An 18,752-nucleotide genomic window follows, 5' to 3' on the forward strand; every position below is an offset into this window, starting at 1 on the left:
CTTTTCCCCGCTGTGAATACAGCACCCCTTGTCCGTACTCGCGCCCTGCTTCTGCCTCACAGTGGAGGCTGCGCTAGAGTCGCGGACCGTGTTCTCCTTCATTAGAGCTCCCTACAGAGCTGTTCAACGTCCTCCGAAGAGCTTCACCTTCTGCCCATTGGCACCGGCGTGTGCAGGTACTTTTGAGCGCTAGGCTCCACTCTTCGTAGGGATTGGACTACCATCCAGTTAGGGGCCTCAGAAGGCGGACATATCACTCGCATTGGTTCGCACTGCCTGTTTTCCTTCCCCTGCAGGTGGATAACATATTTCGTGCTGCTAATGCTGTGAAACTGTGTATTCTGTATATATATTGGGTGGATAGTGTATGTGTTGGTTTAATATCGTTGTATATTGCTGCTTTTACTGTGGTTATTAGTTTCAAGGCCTTATAATAAATGTGTATCTATTTTTGATATAAACAACTGTTTGGAGTAGTTTGTAAGCGCTCTTGCTTTGTGTGCTCATTGCGGGCTTTCAGTCACCCTCACCCCTCTTGAGACCTAGTCTTGACCGCCGCGATCGCTACCTTGATTGGTCTGGCTTGTCCAGAGGTTACCCTGTTCCAAGTAATTAGGTTGGCCTTCTGAACCTCTGCGCCACCAGGACAGAGTTCAGAAATCCGTCTTAACAGCCGCCACATGTGCCCTCCCCCCTCTAGGGATTCGAGGACAGACACGTCAACGACAGACACAGACGACAGCGACATCTGTCTCCAAGGGCTTCTCCCCCGAACGAAGTGGGCTCCTTCCATTCCATGGTTGCCTGCGCATCGGAACGCCTGAGGAGACGAAGGAGGAGGGCTTCCTTTATGAACGCCGGGAGCCAAAAACGAAGACCATTCTGGCAATGGCCCGCCTGGACGACATCTGGGATGAGGGCCTGGCACTGCTGAATAACCCTGCCCCAGCGAAAAGAGACCGACTGGAGAAGAAATACTGGGTGCCGCAGTCTGCACCCAAGTGTCTGTGGTCACAGCCATCACCGGACTCTATGTTCTCGAGGCTGCGCCGTAGAAGTCATCCAACCCTTCGTCCTTGACCTCCCTTTTCCGGACCGCGAGGGGAAGAAGTCAGACGCCGTGGGTAGAAAGGCCATCTACTCAGCAGCGACGACGGTCAAGGCCACAAACGCTTTACCTATCCTGGCCAGGTACGACCGGGAGTTATGGTACAAGATGGCCCAGCTACTGGAATTGCTCCCCAGGACAAACGGGTCGAGGTGGTGGAGATCCTTCAGGAGGGCAGGTGGCGTCGGACCACGCCATCACTGTGGCCCTGGACATTGCGGACACAGGGTTCCGCCAGATGGGAAACGGGGTTTGTCTCTGTCATTGTGGCTGGCTGTCATGATTCCTGCCACTCATGTCCCCAGCCCTCCAAGATGTCAGGCTGGAGCCAGGCCACAATCACCTACATGGCCCTCAAGGGCCTCTCCATCCCTCCAAAGACCTTCTTGGAGTCAGACTTGGCGCTTGTGGCACCAGACTCACTCCCATAGGATAACATTGGGGATTGGACTTGTAGTGCATTGATGGGAACAAGATGGATGCCCCCACATATTTCGGTTCCCAGAACTGCATGTGCAGTCTAGTCTTTTGGGTGTGGTTCAGCCCAGAAACATCTAGGATACCCAGAGACTATTTAAGCCACGCCCAAGCTGAGAAACATGCTTTGTGTTTTCTTCACCTGCAGCGTGACTCACCGTGTTCGGATCGGTCTCCAGCAGGCCTGCATCTTTCTTCTGCGCTCAGCTCCTGCAAGAACAAGAACACCGTTAGGGACAGTCAGTCTTACCTTGCGGCGCTTCTGCCCATCATTCATCGCTCCTTCTGTTCTGCAGGCATCTTCGCCGGTGTCATTTCCATCCCGGCACGCTGCTTCCTAAGGAAAAGGGAAAAGAACAGAAAAAAGGCACTAGTAAGCATTCAGCAAATCTTCGCTTATTTTTAAAGACTGTACGAGCTTCAAACGCTTACCTGGATCCCAGCCGCTCTGGGGGAACTCTGTCCCCGGAACTTCTCATCCATCTGCAAGAGGGAAAAGCCACTCTAGGTTAGCGTGGAAACATCTAGAGGCGCCGCATACCACGCTTTCTCACCACATTTCTTCTTCATAACTGGCATCCACGCTGAAAACATCGCTGCACCTAAAAGACACAGAAGAAGAACTCGGTTCAATACAAATACGAAAGGGTTGCATCGCGCTCTCACTCACCTTCAGCGCTACTCATCTCAGCAGCACGTCACCTTCCCCGGACACCAGCCATCATCCAGGAAAGGAACGAAGTTAGAGAACTGTTCAAAAGACTCATTATACTTACCTGTCAGACTCTTGCCAGTGAAGTAACTAGGCAGCAACGAGCCTGCATCAATCAACGCGCCCTCTGCCCTGAAAGGAGGATGGAGAGCACACTTTCCAAGAAAACAAGGTGAGCTGTGGATCAAAGGGAAGGGTTGGACCCCGGGGTAGAAAGGGTTCAAGCACACAGAGACAATAGGGAGTTAAACTCTACCAATCCTGTGTTTCAGGCCCAGTCTCCAGTCGAGTAGACTCCATGGAAGTGTTTGAGGTCGTAAGAGGTCAGAACAGGCTGGGTGATGTCCCCGTGGATACCAGGTGAGCTTTACACTGGCTGAAGGCCACCAACTTTAGAAAAGAAGTTCAGACGATGGTCCTGGACATGCCGTTCGACTGAGACAATCTCTTGGGAAAGGCTGTTGAATCTCTTCAGGCCATCAAGACCGACACAGATAAGGCCTGTGCATGCTGCAACAGTAGTGTCTGTCATTTAGTTCCTCAGGAGGGAAGTCGGGCTGATCATCGAAAGGTTTTGGCGGAGGATTATCCTTGTACCGCCAACCCCCCTGTTCCTCGACCCAGGAAGCATACAGGGGTTGTTTCAAGGCCTTCGGAGGTGGCCGCCATCATCGTCAAGGCTCCCAAGGCGGCATGCCGGCCTCAAGCAGGATTGAACCAGCCAAGACATTGAACCTGCACCCAGGTGGGAGGCCGGCTGGCAAACTTTGTCAGCGTGTCGGAAAACACCTCCACTGATCGATGGGTGCTGGACACTCTTGCCCAGAAACACACTTTGGAGTTTCTGCAGAAGTGTCCGCGGATACCACCGGTGGCCCAGCAGGAACAACACATCCCTCAGCTGCGGCTGGATGTTCGGCCATGTTAAAAAAAAAAAAAAAAAAAAAAAAAGCATTTAAAAGGGGCGATAGAGCTGGTTCCTAAGCGACTCTGGGGCTCCGGAGTTTACTCAAGATACTTCTTAGTAAGAAAGAAGACCAGGGGCTGGAGGCCCATTCTTGATCTGCGACGACTCAACAAGTACATCAAGTCCCAAAAATTCAGGATGGTTGCGTTGCACAACGTGCTCGGCCAACTGCAGGAGGGAGACATCCTGTCGTCGCTGGATCTAGAGGACACATACTTCCACGTCCCCATTCACGAAAAAATAACATTGCAAGCTCCCGCGCTTCGTCGTACATGGGAAACACCACCAGTTCAAGGCTTACCCCTTCGGACTGAAGTCGAAGTCTGCCTGGCTCCGGTGGCGGCCCATCTGCGCCTACAGGGAATACATGTGTACCCATACCTCAACGACTGGCTCATCCATGCCAAGTCAAGGGACATCGCTGTCGATCACACAGAGGTCCATCCAGGTGCTGACAGATCTGGGGTTCTCGGTGAACTATCCAAAGTCCTGCATGATTCCATTGCAGGCCGCTCTGTTTCTGGGGTGCAGGCTCAACCCGGTTCCTGCCTGGCGGCCCCCTCAAAGCAGAAGATGATAGCCATTTTCAGCAAGGTGCAATGGCTGTTAGCACTGAAGATCACCACAGTGAGGACCATCAAGTTGCTGCTCGGCATGATGTCGTTGTGTATCTACCTGATCCTGCTCTGCAGGTTGCGGATGCAACCACTCCAGGAAGTCGTGGATGCCCGTTGGGTCCAGGTATCCGGAAGATTCAAGGACAGGATTGTGCTCGATGAGGAGTTCTGTCAAGCAATAAGGTGGTGGGGCGTGCACTCCAACATCGCCAGGGACACAGACTTCCAGAGCCACCCATACAGGGAGAAGGTCATGACTGACGCTTCACCGGAGGGCTGGGGAGCCTACACCAGATGACTTCACGCCAGGGGCCTGTCGCTGCCGCTGGAGAAGGAGCTACACATCAATGTCCTGGAACTGCAGACAGTGTTTTGGACCCTCTAGTCATTCCTTCCGTCCCTCAAGTGCAAGGTGGTGAGGGTCTTCACGGACAATACCACCACAATGTTTTACATCAGGAAGCAGAGGGGCACCAGATCCCCGGCACTCTCTAAAGAGGCGCTGGAATTGTGGCACTGGGGCATCACCCAGGGGATGTTTCTCATTCCGTTTCACCTGGCAGGTGTCAAAAACACTGTTGCCAACTCTCAGCAGGGAGCTGCGCTCTTGCCACGTGTGGGAACTTCGGCAGGATCAAGTGGACAACCTGTACCTCAGGTGGGGCAGACCCCAGATCGACCTGTTTGCGACAGCGGCGAACACCAAGTGCCAGAATTTCGCCAGCAGGTTCCACTAGCCGCAGAGCATGGGGGATGCGTTTGTAACGCTCACCTGATTCCCACGGAGGCGCTGGTCTTGGCAGGAAGATGTCTGTGACTCGAAAAGTGATGTGCAGGACTCGATTGGCTTCTGGGGTCGAACCTCTTCGCACTGTGTGTCGAACTCGTAGGGTGAGGTTTCTGCAGGTGAAAGAATATGGGGGTTAATTGTCTGGGTTGTTTAATTTCCCTCTTCCTCTCTCTCCCTAGCTTCTCCGTAGAGCCCCCAGGTCAACGTGCTCACCTTAGATAGGTGAATGCTGGGCTCTCCATCTGCGTCTGGTGCAGGGCGCTGTTGCCAGTTCCTTCACTGGTGAAACATAGGCCTCTTGGACTCAGAGGATCGTTACCGTCGTTAACTGCACGAGCGGTGAGTTTCCAGACACCTTTTTAGTCTTTATAGTCTTTAGGTGCAAGGCACGTTAACATTGAACAGGACTTTGTATAATGCTTTTCTCCCTTTTGTCTTGCAGGACTCTTGAGGAAGATGGAGTGAAGCGCCTGGAAATGCGTGAGTAAATGCAAGCGCTTTAACTGTCTTTTCCCTTGCAGCGTAGTTCGTGCTGAAGAGACGCCGGAGTATTAGCAGGCGTTCTATTGCGAAGAGCGCGATGGGCGTAAGTAAATACCTGTCTAATGTCTCTTCTTTTGTCTTTCAGAAGTTGGGTTGCAGCGCCGGAGTCCGCGGAATGCCCGTAAGTAAATACAATGCTTTTATCTCCGCAGGCGGCGATGCAGCTTGAAGAAATCCGGAATTCACGGAGTGCCGGTAAGTAATGACAATGCTTTTGTCTTCGCAGGCGGAAGTGCAGCGTGCCGAAATGACCGCAGCCGATGGATCACGTGAGTAAGCACTGCGAGTTAAGGCTGCCTTGCTAACCTGCTGTTTCTTGTCTCTGCAGGTGCTGCTGTCGACTGGATACAGGAATGGTGAGTATGATTCTTGCAGATTCAGGATCGAAAGAAGAAAGGCTGGAACAGACTCAGTGAGCGTTCTGCTGCAGATGCAGAATAACGCGAAGCACGTTTCGTCTATCGGGTGTAGTTTAAATAGCCTTGGAGTGATGAGGCGTCTTCCTCCACGGCCCCGACTAGGTAAGAAAAGAGTTCCAGTTCCAGAAGATTTCCAGTGCTGAATCCAGGGAGTGGAGCTTGCCCCACCCAGGTAAGAAAGTAGTTCCTGTTCACAGAGGACTTCTAAGTGGCTGGTAAGTAAGCAGCATGGTCTGCTACAGGTAAGTCCACCCAAGCATCTGCACACATATTATGAGCCCGGCGCTTCCAGTGCCGGGACCGATGGTTCTGATGGTTCTGATGAGCCTGGTGCCACCGGCGCCAGGACAAGGTCCAAAAGGTCCCAGTGGGGACCGGCTGGTGCCTAGGATTAGGGTTAGGGGCCTGCTTCCAAGGACGTTGGGCTGGTCCTGGCTCCTTGGAAGCAGTGATCATGACAGCGTTCTCCTTCCCGTGGGAGGGTCTGTTCCTGTATGCGGTCCCTCTGTTGCCTCTGCTACTACGAGTAATCAGTCAACTCAAACGGTGCCGGTGTAAAATGATCCTCGTCGGCCGCGTGACCGAGACAGGTACCCCGACCTTCTCAGCCTGTCGACGTTGCCTCCAGTCAATCTGCCAGTGGTTGCGGATCTGCTCGCCAGAGAAGGAGGCACAATCCTGCACCACGACCCAGGATCACTGAACCTGGATGCTTGGCTCCTGCAGCCTTAGAGTTTGGTAGGTACGAGCTGCCGGCGGACAGCAGGGAGGTCCTTGCCAGGGCCAGAGCATCGTTGACGCTTTAGTGCTAAGCCACAAGTGAAAGCGGTTCTTGACTAGGTGCCGGTCGCAGAAGATCAACCTGTTGAGGGCCACGGCCCCACAGATCCTTCCGTTTTTGTTGTCTTTGGCTAAGGCAGAGCTGGTGCACGCCCCCATCAAAGTGCATCTGGCAGCTATCTCCCGCTACACCAGCTCTCTGGGACAGTCTTCTCTTCCGTCACACCATCTAGTGAAGGAGTTCCCGAAAGGACAATTTTGATTGTTCCCGCTGGTCACGGCACTTACCCTGGCGGGGGAACTCAACGTGGTTCATAATCAACTTGAAATTGTCACCACTTTGATTATCTTGTTTTCACAATAGACAACAAATTGACTTGGAGACTTCTGTTGGACAAAGTTGAGATGAAAACTCAACAACAGTTGGGTGCTACATAGTGGGTGTTCCTTCAAATCCATCTTACAACAATGCAAAGTAGAAATGCAACCACTGTTACTCTATTAAAAAAAATAGTCATAGGCGCCCCTGGGAACGAACACAGCTAAATGACCTGTTCTTTGGGAAGGTACCCACTCGAGAGTCCGCAGCTACATTTTAGCTTGAAATACCCATTTGCAGATCAGTCTTTGTACCGCCCACATGGACAGTCCAGCACCGAAATGCTATTTCAATTCTCTTATGAACAACAGTACCAACAGCAACCCCAGACACACGTTTCGGCCTTGTTGGGCCTCATCTGTGCTCAGTGAGGCACAGCTCCACTTCACTGCTGGACTGCCCATTTGGGCGGGACACAGACTGATATGCAAATGGATATTTTATGTGAAAGGTACAGTGAGCTAAAGTGTGGCTGCAGACTCTCGAGTGGGTACCTTCCCAAAGAACAGGTTATGTAGCTGTGTTCGTTCTCAGGTGCGCCTATGACTATTTTTTGATTGTTTAAGGGACTTTGGTTTAGTCACCCTAAGTTTCCTTGGGTCATGAAGACGTGGACTCCTTGCTCACTGTGCTCCAAGAGGCATAGCTCCACTTCACTGATGAGGCTCAACAAGGCTGAAACACGTGTCCGGGGTTGCTGTTGATACTCTTGTGAATTCTTGTATCCATTTCTTTAATTCCCCAAGTGGGATTTTGTAGTTTTTCTTCCCTTTAACTCCCTCTTTGACGGTTTAAGGTTTTTCCTGGGCTTTTACTTTTATGTTCTAACAATTCCACGTGTCCTGGATCACTGGTGTTTGTATCTCGTTTATGTCTCTATGCTCATAGCCCTGTCTTTCGATCACTTTATTATTATACGGATATATGTGATGGCTGCGACCCCCATAATTGCGACGCCCGAAAATGCTAACTTTAAAAAAAAAAAAAAAGTTTAATCCCTTTACAGCACATACATATGTGGGGGGAGATGCTCCCTCCACCCCCCTCATATTACTATTTTATCAGATGCCCCCCCCGCACATATATGTGGTGTAAGGCAGGGTCTAAAAATAAAACTCAGAATTTCGGCCATCGCAATTATTAGGGGGACATTTTGGGCCATTATCATATTATACTGTTCTTGTGCAGGATGGTACTTTGTTTTTCTCCTTTCCCAAGCTTCTTATTAGCCTTTTCTCTTGATTCGCAATCTTCATTTCTATTTGTTATCCCAGTTAACTCTTGTTTCATGTCTTCTACTGAGACTAGTTAACTGTGTATTATGATTTTCTCTCGATTCACAATCTTTATATCTATTTGCCTTCAAAGCTAACTCTGTTTCATATCTTCTACTGTGACAAGTTAATTGTACGATATACTGATTCTCTTGAATCTCCCTGCACCGGCCATTGTCCCGGTTACCTTCTTTCTTGAAGGGGATTGTTGTCAGAGGGATTTGGTCTCAGGGCTTTGCTCTCTTTTTCTCTATTTTTTTCTCTCTCTCTCGGATGCCATCTTCTCCACGGCGTTCGCGTCTTCTCTCTCTGTCCCTGTGCTTGCCTGAAGTGACGTACACCTTGTGATCCTTTGCTGTTGGCGGTCTTGGCGACGTTCTTTGTTCCATCAGTCCACCACCATAGATGTGTCGCTATGGTCTTGCCACCACCTCGGATTTGGGTCTTCGCCCTGTCGGCTTCTCGTGTCTCTGGACTGCTGTACCAGCTATAAACGAGTATGAAACTTGCAGGTTTCCTGATTTTGGACCTCCCTGTTTTGGAGGCATGCTTTTAACATACTCGTCCCAGTAAAGTGGTCGTCTGGATTTAAAGGGGAACAACCTTTTCTCACAAGATAATGATATCCCTTAGGAGTTTCTTCATCCCATTCCTGACGCTTCATATTTTCTTGTTTTAACACATCCAATGTAGACCATGGTATGCCCAGCGGGTGGGAGTTCCTCCTGGGAACGGAGTCCTTGCCCCCTAAAGGGGACTCTCTCTTGGTGAGGTCCCACTTGCCTCTACCTCTAGGGGGGTATTGCAGAATGGCATCACCTCCCTAGCCTCACAAGGTGGAAGGCAGGCTCCCCCTTGCAAAGAATGGACTAATTCTCTCGATTCATCACGGTACTCCATTATAGAGCGAAAGATGTTGGTTTGTGCGGGCTATAGCCAAATTCTAGTCATACTTGTGGGTTAGGAACTTCATCATTCAGTTAGACGATAAGCTGTTGTTGCCATAGTCCATTATAAATGCACAATGAGCTTTCAAGAAGTATAGTGAAGTGCTATGCAGTCTTCAGGGCTGGACTTGGTTGCCGTGCATGTGCGAAGAAGGAACAACGTGGTGGTAGATGCCTTTACCGAGGAGCCCCATTCTATTCCAGGCAGGAAGTGGAGGGAAAAGGTGAAGCAGAGGAAGCTATGAGAGAAATATTTCTGGTACAGCAGTCGATGAAGAGAAGGATTGGCCTGGAGTTAGCCATTCAGGGAGGATATTTGGGAAGGGAACACAGACTCATGGGTGACGGCGTTGGGTCATCAGGGCCATTTAGGGACAGGAAAAAATGAAAGCGCTCGCTCAGAAGAGTGGACAAATAGTCTTCTAACATTAATGCAATGATTAGAGAAAGATGAAGGACTGCCTAGAGTGTGCAGTAAGCGACAGTGCTCAGGATTTAGCAGCCTGCCATGGTTCATTGGGATGAAATGGTGGTGGATTTGTTGGGTCTGTTACATTTTAAAGGGACAGACAAATGTTTGTATTGGTGGAGAAAGTGTTGTCAAAATAGCCTGAGATATGCGTTTATGGTGTTATCACTTTTCTTGAGCTGTTGTTTCCAAGGGAAGGGATCACGAAGAAGGTATTGTCAGATAATGGTTCACATTTTGCCACAGGATTTCAAGGGATTTTTGGCAAGTTTTGGGTTTGAACATGTAACCACATCCTTGTATCGCCTGAAGGGTAATGGTTGTGTTGAACAGTTTAATCATGAGTTGATGAATGCAATCAGGAGTTTGGGTGGAGATTGGATCAGGGCCATGACGGATGGGAAGGTACTGGTTGGCGCCACATATGACTACAGGGGAGTCGCCGCTTGAAGTGTCACAGGGAAGCAAACCCAACTCTCATTTTTGTCCATGCTAGATGGAGCGGTCAGAGGGGAAGTGAAGTGTACAAGCGTTAATAGTGTTTAGGAGAGGGTGCAAAGTAGAGGTCAAGTAGCTAAAGAGATGAATCATGCATGATCATCACTAACCCCCAGCCTAAGATCTCCTTTTCTGTGGCCTGGGGATGGAAGCCGCTACCGGTGCCTTCCCCTGCGGGTGGCATTTTGAGGGAGGATCGGCTGTCAGGAAGATGTGGCGACTCCATCTGGAGAGATGCTGTATTCTTCCATTCATTCTGAAAATGACCCTAAAATATCTAAATTCCTTTTGGCATGTTATCGTTATACCCATCCTCCCAATGGTAAAATTGTAAAGTCTCTTTTTGCCAAATACCCTAGGCAGGATACCATTCATGCATCATATGTACATGATGCTCACTTAACATCTCCTGCTAATGTTGGTTTTAATGTGAACAAAAACCTAGGACAAAATAGCTTTAAAAGGAGAAACAATTCTTTGGACTTCCAATTCCTATAATTCCATTACTACTAGGACGAAGAAGAGGCCAACAGAGTTAATGTGGAGCATATGATCCAGCAATGTGCAGACTATTTGTTGCAAGTCTGATCAGCTGTGCGGAACATTTAAACTGGGTGTGTTTTTCCATGGCAGTAGTGAAACAGGAGAAGCGGGATGCAGAGCGAGCGCAGCAGGAAGCGGACCCGAAGGCAGACCGATGCTAAAGAACTCTGTGTAGGAAAGCAGCCTTTTCCTCCAAGGCAGCGAGACAACACTACAGTTTCACTGGTGGACGACGGAGAAGCTGTCAACAGAGCCGCTGGAGCATCTGAAAGGGGGGGTGTGAGAAACCCATGGTGCCAACAAGTAAGAGGGACACAAGTGATCGCAGTTCAAGGGTGTTTATTGAGCAATGAATAGTGTATGCAGGTTGGAAAACGCCTATTCTAAATCTAAGATGGGGGCAAGCTTCGGCCATCAAATGAAAAATAAGGCAGTCCTAGTAGTGGTGTGTCAAATAAAAGGGCCTATACTGAGAGGCATATTGCCAAACCTCACAACTAATACAAAAGGGGCTGTGGGGTAGTTCTCAAGAAAAGAAAGAAGTGTTCTGAAATAATGGGTCGGGATGCGGTAGCTTGGATCGCTCTTCCCCACGTTTTATACACTGGGTAAGATGGGAACTCAGAGCACAGTACATTCTCGGTCTTCTCCAGCACGAGACGACAGTCTCAATGGCAGCTCTCAGGACACATTCTTGAGCTTTCAGCCATCAGGACCGTCGATGGCGAAGTCTAGTTTCCAATGAGTCTCTTGCCTTCGAGGAACTGGCGTGTTCAAATAATAGAACAAAAGTTCCTTTATCAAATTAAAAGTTTGTTTCCAATGTTCGATAGGTGATGGGTTCGCCTCTGGGTCCCCCTCTTCTGGGTGCGAACACTTCTTGTATTGTATTCCACAAATATTAATGTCTTTGTAAACGGCTCCTAACACGCTGTTTCTGAGGACTTTAGACTTTGCCCCTTTTGGGATTTGCGCCTCTTGTTTCTTCTAACTGTGGGATTCACTTCCCTTTCTTTCACTTAGTTTGTAGATTAAAGTCTTTTGAGTGTACAGGGATTTCGCTCGACCCGCAGTATGACCACTTTGACCTATTCTGCTGGCTCTCCGATGGCCTTCTGGTATCTGTAGTTTTGAGGGGATTGTGTCCTCCGACGTATTCCACATCTCTGAAAGTAATGTCCACAGCAGTGCTGCTTCGGAAAAGTTTTCGGCGTTGGTGTCCTACGTCGATACGCTGTCCCTCGAGGGCCTCGGATGTTATATGTAGGACGCACGACGCCCGTAGCCTCGGTTCCGTTTTTTCCGCAAACGTGTTCGCTTCGGAATCTCAGCGCGCCTCGGTTCTTCCCCTGTTGAATCGGTTGTTCTAACTTGGATGTCGGGACTGCGGTTCCAAAATGTCCCTTACGGACCCGCACGGCGTCTGCCTATGGTGCGGCGGCGAGAGCCACGCCACCAACGACTGCAATGAGTGCCAGTCTTTGACATCGAAGGCCTTGCGGGAGCGGAAGAAGTTGTCTGTAGGTAGGGTTTCCGAACCCTGTAAGTCGAAATCCGCTGGGCTTTCGACCGATGATTCGAGAGGCGACTCTCCGTGTCGGCGTAAGTTCAGGGGGTCTCGTTCTCTGAGTGGGTCCCGCCATTCCTCTGCCTCTTCTAGGCACTCTCGGAAGAGCCGTCACCGGTTGCCTTCCCCGTCCTAGTGTGAGGCAGCGGGTAGCTTGTCCCAACAAGCATTCATCGCCGGCGGAATGGGACCCATTCCGCAAGGAGATGATGGCAATTTTTGAATCGCAGTGCACCGTTCCATCCGCCCCTTCGATAGAAGCCAGTAAGGAACGAGCTAGGGCCACCGCTCGCACGCCTTCGGGATCGGGCGGTCGGCGCAATCATCGGGAGCCATCGAGGTCCCGATCGGACAAGGTTGATCGCCATAGCCGTGTTGGGGAGAATTCTCATTTCATGGCTAATTTCCCTCACCTAGTGAGTCTCTCAGCAGCTTTGCTGGATCTCTGGAGTTGTTTCTTTCCACTTGGTGAGAGTGTGAGCTTTTCCCCCACTCTTACTTGTATTTTGCTATGTGTTTTTACCTGTTTTTGTGATTGTGGGCTCTGGAGTATACCACTTCAGTAGCCCCCCTCTTTGTGTGTCACACAGCTCCTTCTGTGTAGTGGCACAGGGTTGTCGTTCAGACTCCCCCGACTCCATTTCTGAGGCGACTACCTTCGCCCAGAAAAGGGTAAAGTTACCATAAATTTTACTTAGTCAAATTTAACCACAGATCCAGTACACCCCATCTTACATGGAGTGCTGGAAGGGTTAACTGTTAACTCTTTATCTGTACCTCCTAGAGCATTGTTTCGCTCTTTTAACATTTAGACATGGCTGGTGGCAGTGGTATCTACCCTAAATTTCTACCGCGGTTATCTTATATAAACGTGGTAATATTGTAGGCTATTGTGTTAGCCTCAGACTTAAACCCGCTTGACCAAATCCTTTTTCATTTGGTTCCGGGTGCGGTTTATTCGCCATTTCTTTTTGTTAAAGTCCTTCTTGTGTTTTACTTTGCGCTGCAAACCAGGTTTGCCTTCTTTGTTCACTGTCTTTTGGCGGGCTTCTACCTAGAAGCCCTCCTCAGGGCGCCTGGGTGTCTGGGTGGGCTGAATGTGAGGGAGGGGTGTAGTCACCCCCTGCACAGGGTATCTTAGGAAACCCAAGTCACACTTTGATATGATTGTACAAGGTGGTTGTCGGGGCTGGACAAGCCCCCTGCTGGGGGATTGACAGCCAGGCTGTGTGAATGGGGGTTTTGCGCATAAAAGGCAGGTCTCTTGGGCTAGAAGTCAGAGAGTCGCCACTGGACCTACAAGGAACTGACGAGAAGTGGAGGAGAGGTCGACTGCTGCAACTACCCCGTACCGGTGAAGCCCTGCTGCAGTCCTGAGCTATCTACCCTTCAACGACTAAGAGGAGATCCAGTCCGGAGTCGTCTTCCCTTGAGCCTGGTGGGGATAACCAGCTCATCGTGTTCAGCAGGAGGTCGCCTTCGTGGTCGAAATCGCTGCACACTGCTGTAGTGGTCCGGATAGCCACCTGAAGAACCTCGCCTGTTTTTAAGGAGCGCACCTTTTATTCATTGTCGCTGCTGCCGGCTTCATCCATGTGTGGTGCGGACCCCCTCATCATCCTCCTTCATGCTGAAGCTGCAGGAAAGCGTGAGTCTGCGGGAGTCCAATAGGAATAACTGCCGTGGCACCAGCTTCGTTCTTTGAGAAAGGTACTGTGTCCTGTTTGAGGAATTTTGGGTGAAATCCCTATTTCTCTACTTTAAGGCTTGTCCTTACTTTTCCCTCCTTCTTATAACGTTTGCTTCCGAATATTGACAATGTAAGTATTCTTGGTAACGTTGAATCTCGAACTGTCCGACTGTGTGATCCTCGACAACAGGCACCCGGTGTCACTTGACTTTGGCTCCGGCCCCTTGACTCTTGAATTCCTGTCTATGTGTGTTCTTAGATTCTGTCTGCCAAACCAACATTTTGCCTGTGATTTTTGCCCCCAACTCTCTTTGGGTATTCCGGGTGCTAAGAGTGTTTTTACCCCGGAAGCAGTTCTTGTCGCGGATATGCGTTTATCTAGTAGACCGAACTTTCAAAAAGTGATCGCAATTGTATTCACGGTAACGTGTTATGTTTCATAACACCGTTCCATTCAAACACAGGGTACTTACCTCGAAAAATACTGTACAAAGTGAATTGGTTAGTTGTAATATATTTTACGTGTGGTTTTTGAATTAATACAAGTGTCGTGTTAATAACAAATGGTTTAAAAATAAATGTACTTATATTTTTTTTTACCTAAAACCTTGAGTCAGTGTTGGCTTGAGTGACAGTAATTGTGGTCCCTTTGTGTAATCTCTGCTACTGCTCATATACTCTTGAGATAAGCCTGGCTGCTCTGCTACTGCTACCACTATAACCTAGTAGTACAGGCTTGTACCAAAGGTAAAACTTGTATTGCCACCTGTAGTCTTAATTGTGTGTAGTGGTCCTAGGGGCACTGCACGGAATTCTGCCTAACAAGCCGTGCCAGGTCCAGGTCCCGGTCCTGGACCTGGCACGGCTGAGACAGTCGGAGCCTGTGAGGCCTAAGAAGGCATCGATGCCGTCTGCGCCATGTCCGTCGAGGGACTCTCTAGGCTCTGGCTCAGAGGAAGTCGTCGGCGCCGAGGCCGTCGAAGGACACGCTCAGGGCTCGAAGCCTTTGTCGAAGTCGTCGACACCGATTCCATCTGCGCCCTCAATGCCTTTTGAGGAGGCTTTACTGGAGGTGCCCCGAAGGGCTGGGGAACCTCTCAGGAAGGCCCTCAGTAAATCAGTGAGGCCTGTGTTTGAGCCTTTTTCTGTACCCTCGTCCAGGGATTTTTTCCAGCCTTTGGATTACATCTCAGAGGTGGAAGGAGGGTCAGATGAGGAGGGGGTTGTACCTCCTGAGGTTCCTGATGACCTGTTGTCTGGTCACAGCCAGATGGGTGACCTGCGTCAGTCCTTACATGACGCCAGTGGTCTGAACACCTCTCCGGAGGTTGAGTTTGGCAGGCCTGAGCCTGGTACACATGCGGAGTCCTCGTACAGGAGTCTCATGTCGAGGGTGACTGAGTACTTGGGGTGGTCTGCTCCACCTGTGGATTTTCTGCAGGATGACCTGACAGATGTATTGGACCAAGGTCCACCCATGACCTGGTGCTGACATTTCATATGGCCTTACAAAGAAGGGTGGCGGCGACTTGGACTGCTCCGGAGAGACTCCCGGCAGTGAATAAGTCGCTACTGAAAAAATACCGTCCAGCCAGTCGCGACCCCTACTACTTGTCTAAGCACCCCACTCCGGAGAGTTTGGTGGTGCAGTTGGCTACGGCCCCAGCAAAGCAGGCTGCGTACCCTACCATCCCTCCGGATAGGGACGACAAGCGCTTTGATGGTTGGGCAAAGAAAGCATTTCCGTCTGGGGGTTTGGCTTTAAAGGCAGCCAACTCCGTTTGTGCCTTGGTAAGATTCACTCACACTCTGGAATTGTGTATCTTCGGCGGCTGAACATATTCCCGAAGGGGAAGAACGGGATGGTTTTCTGGCCCTCGTGCAGATTGGCAAGGATGCCATGTGTGAAACCGTTCAGTCGGGTCTGGACGTGGCAGACTGTGTCAGCCGGTCCAATGCGGCGAGCACCGTGATGCGCAGGTTTGCGTGGTTGCGGAAGTCCGGGTTTGCTCCTGATGTGCAGTCCCGGCTTCTCAACATGCCCTTTGATGGTGTCCAACTTTTTGGCAGCAAGGCTGACGAGAGCCATGAGAGGTTGCAGACCTCCAAAGCTGCAGCAAAGTCGTTGAGTGCTGCAGTACGTCAACCTCCGCCTTTTCGTCCTAGGGCACAGCAATGGAGGGGAGGTTCCTTTCGATACTAATCTTCCTTTGGTAGATCCAGGAGAGCTGCCAGTCAAAGGGGCCAACGTATGAGTACCAGTGGTGGAAAACAAGGTACTCGGGGTGCAAAGTCGCTCAGGCAGTTGCCTCTTTGCCTTCAGGCACTGCCGCACCCGTTTCCGCTCAGTCATGAGGCCATGTCCCATGGTTTGCCGTTGGGGGAAGGCTGGCGCAGCATCTTGTCGAATGGTGTGCCATTACTTCAGATGTGTGGGTTCTGGAGATCATAGCCCACGGCTACAGTCTTCCTTTCCTGCAGAGGCCTCACGACAATCCACCCGGGAAGCTCTCTTTGAAGAGTCCGGATCTGCTCCTTGCGCAGGAAATCAAATCCCTGCTGGAGAAAGGCGCCATAGAACTGGTGCCTGTAGCGAAGAGGAACAAGGGATGGTATTCCCCTTATTTTTTGATCCCGAAAAAGGACGGGGGATTGAGACCCATCATGGACTTGCGTGGTTTGAACAAGCTCCTCAGGAAGGACAAGTTCAAGATGGTTACTCTCTCTCAAGTCCTCCAGGCCCTTCAACTGCAGGACTGGTTGCTGTCTCTCGACCTCAAGGATGCTTACTTTCATGTGCCTATTCAACCCAAGCACAGGAAGTACCTGTGGTTCGCGGTTGGCGACTCACATTTTTCAGGTCCTGCTGTCCGGATTGACCTCCGCCCGGAGGGTCTTCACCAAGCTAATGGTGGTGGTGGTGGCAGCGTATCTCAGGAAAGGGGGATTCACATCTACCCCTACCTGCACGATTGGTTGATCAGGGCATGCTCTCCCGAGCAAGTCCTGGAACATCTGTCCGTCACCTGCCAGTACCTTCACAAGCTGGGCTTCTCCCTCAACTTAAAGAAGTCCCACTTGACACCTACCCAGCGGCTCCAGTACATCGGAGCAGTGCTTGACAAATCCATGGGGCAGTGTTCACCTCCCTAGGTGAGGGCTCATCACATTTTGCAGATGGTGGACAAGTTTCAACATGCCCAGAGTCTCCCGGCGTTCGAGTTCTTGAGGTTGCTCGGCCTCATGGCAACCTGCATTCTATTGGTGCCGGAGTCCAGGCTGCGGATGAGATCTCTGCAGTGGGACTCGAGATGCAGTGGTCGCAGTCAAATGGCAGGATGTCGGATCTCGTTCAGGTGCTGACCTTGGTTGCTCAGGATCTTCCGTGGTGGGCAAACAAAGGCAATCTGATGAAGGGAGCACCATTTTGGCTACCGTGGCCGGAGGTGACGATTGTGACGGACGCATCCCTCACTCCCTCGTGGGATGGGGTGCTCATGCAAACGAGTTGACAGTCAGCGGTCGTTGGCCTCCGCGTAGTCCAGACTCCACATCAATCTGTTAGAGCTGCGGACTGTCAGGGTCGCCCTGAAGTCTTTTCTGCCGTCTGTGCGGGGGGAAAAATGTCCTGATCATGACGGACAATACAGTGGCAATGCACTACCTCAACAAAAAGGGGGGCGGCAGGGTCACTCCCACTGTGCAGAGAGGCGATGCAGCTCTGGTTCTGGGCCATCCAGCAGGAAATTTTGATCTCAGCAGTTTATCTGGCCGGAGACGAAAACTCGGCGGCAGACGCTCTAAGCAGGCAGATCACAGCCTCTCACGAATGGGAGCTGGCTCAGGAGGTTCTTTTGGAGATCTTCGCCCTTTGGGGATCCCCACAAGTGGATCTCTTCGCCACCAGTGTCAACCGGAAGTGCGAAAGATTCTGCTTGCTGGAATTTCCGCCAAGGGGAGCCTTGGGGGACGCGTTCGGAGTGGAGTGGTCCTTCCCACTACTGTAGGCGTTTCCTCCAGTCCCTGCCATTCCGCAAGTGTTGCGGAGGTTCGGTTCCCGAATGATCCTCATTGCTCCGGCATGGGCCAGGAGAGTGTGGTACCCGGACCTTCTAGACATGTCCATCTGCCCTCCACGTCGTCTTCCCTACCGAGACGATCTGCTCTCACGGGAGGGGGGTCGGGTTCTCCACCCCGAGGTCAAGTCCCTCAGCCTTCATGCTTGGTATCTGAAAGTCCCTGTACCGTTGCCGTTGGAGAATGTTCTGCGACTGGTGCAGGGTACAGAATGTGGATCCTTTTCAATGTTAAATTCCTGTGGTTCTGTTTTTTTTGCTTTCATTAGCCCACAAGGGCCTGCAAGTGGGTACCATTAAAGGTTACCTGGCGACGCTGTCCATATTTAAGCACTCGTCTGGGGAGTGTTCTTATTTTAAGATTCCTTTGATTTCTCAAATTTTAAAAGGACTAACTAATGTGTTTCCACCGTCCCTTTTCCATGTGCCGGGATGGGATTTCAACTTGGTTCTAAAATTCCTAATGGGAGCTCTGTTTGAGCCCTTACATTCTTGTCCTTTGAGACTTTTGACCTTTAAGACTGTGTTTTTGGTCGCAGAGTGAGTTAGTTGCAGGCATTGTCTGCCAAGCCACCTTTCACACTGTTCCATAAGGACAGGGTTGTCCTTAGGGTTCGTCCTTCTTTTCTTCCGAAGGTTGTGTCGGAATTTCATTTGAGCCCGAAGGTAATTCTTCCAGCGTTCTAGCCTCCGCATACTGGTAAGGAAGAGAAGCGGCTCCGTAAATTGGATCCGAGGAGAGCTTTGAGCTTCTATCTCTCACGGATGTCCCGGGTCAGAGTGGACGATCAGCTATTTGTAGGATACGCTGGAAGGCGTTTAGGTCAAGCGGTTACCAAGCAGACCATGTCCAGATGGATCATTTTGACTATCTCTGAAGGTTACCGTTTGGTGGG

At 50.6% G+C, this 18,752-nt stretch overlaps 1 protein-coding gene across 4 annotated transcripts in view; it reads left to right on the plus strand.

Annotated features, from left to right (window-relative positions):
• NUP188 (nucleoporin 188) overlaps window positions 1–18,752 on the plus strand; it is a 1,828,090-nt gene that overhangs the window by 425,012 nt on the left and 1,384,326 nt on the right. The gene's annotated exons all lie outside the window — the stretch shown is intronic.

The sequence above is a fragment of the Ambystoma mexicanum genome, chromosome 8 (genome assembly GCF_040938575.1).
Source record: "Ambystoma mexicanum isolate Mex_15411 chromosome 8, UKY_AmexF1_1, whole genome shotgun sequence".
Taxonomy (NCBI): Eukaryota; Metazoa; Chordata; class Amphibia; order Caudata; family Ambystomatidae; genus Ambystoma; species Ambystoma mexicanum.